Below are 1,277 nucleotides of genomic sequence, written 5' to 3'. Positions count from 1 at the left end.
TATTGAAACACATGTTAAAATAATAGTTTAAAGAAAAAAAGATTCAAGTTATGAATTTAGTCTATTTGAGTTACGTCCTCAGTGTTTTTTATCTCACAAAATGATGCTCTCATCTGTACAGCTGTGTAATCCAGAAATCTGGAAGTCATTGAAGCTCCTCACTCACTCTCATCCTCACATCCCATTAATTATAGAGTGCTACCAGTTGTATTTCCTAAATATCGCTAAATTATTCTAGTTTTCTTTCATCTTTACTGCCATCAGCCTAAACTATTAGAATCTACTGTCTGGATTTCATTCTATAGTAGATATTATTCTTGTAAATCTCCATCCAAAGCGTATGTATCTGGCTCACCTCAAAACTATTTCCACATTTGCACCTAGAATGATGCTTTCGGAGTGCAAATGTTATTGTATTTTAAAACTTTTTAAACTCTTCGGAAAATTTTTATTGCTTTAAGAATGGAATTTTAAAAATCCCGATCATGGCTTACAAAACCCTGCATGTTATGCCCCGATTTTCACTCTCCAGCCTCATTATTCATTCGCTATTACCTTACTCTCAGCTGTAGTCATACTGGTTTCTCCCTTCTTCCTGATATGGTCTGGACCTATTCACACACACTGAATTGACTTCCTGCACTTTCCTCAAAGTGCATTCTTAGATCATTTCTCTTTTCTGATTTTTATTACATATTCTAATTTTTCTGGTGTATTTTTAAAATTTCCAAATCATTTTATTATGTTGATACTTTCTAGAACTGATTTTCTTCTTTTTTAAAAAATTGGTCTCCTTAAAGACTGTCAAAAATTACCAGTGTCAACTATATTGCAAATCATCATGACAGGGTTTTGGGAAAAGCTTTCAATGAGCAATAATTGCATCTCAGACCTCAGTGGCTATGATACTACCACTGTGCAAAGCTAGAACTGATTTTCTATAATTTTCAAATATAAAATTGTATTATTCTTAAGTAACATTACCTACTTTACAATATTTATTTCGTCTGATTTCTTCCTTCTTATTTAATTATATTGTTTAATACTTTCAGAACAATGTTTAGTAATAATGGAAAGAGCAGGCATCTCTCCTGATTTTCTAATGTGTATGCAACCATCATACTCTCTCTCTCTCTCTGTCACACACACACACACACACACACACACACACGGAGACACATACATACACACACAGAGAGAGAGAGAGAGAGAGAGAAGAGTTAACATGGCAAACCTGAGACTGCCATCTGTAGAAAGACTTGCTTGCAACGTTGGCC

The 1,277-nt window shown here is 34.1% G+C and overlaps 1 non-coding gene across 1 annotated transcript; it reads right to left on the bottom strand.

Moving 5' to 3' along the window:
• Positions 1-789: 789 nt before the first annotated feature.
• On the bottom strand, positions 790-926 carry LOC129477428 (U4 spliceosomal RNA). Its single transcript, XR_008655640.2, has one exon. It is a non-coding gene; the product is annotated as a U4 spliceosomal RNA (small nuclear RNA).
• Positions 927-1,277: the final 351 nt, after the last annotated feature.

This window comes from Symphalangus syndactylus, chromosome 2 (assembly GCF_028878055.3).
Source record: "Symphalangus syndactylus isolate Jambi chromosome 2, NHGRI_mSymSyn1-v2.1_pri, whole genome shotgun sequence".
Taxonomy (NCBI): domain Eukaryota; kingdom Metazoa; phylum Chordata; class Mammalia; order Primates; family Hylobatidae; genus Symphalangus; species Symphalangus syndactylus.
Note: the sequence above shows the minus strand (reverse complement) of the source record. Positions and strands in the feature narration are given on the sequence as shown.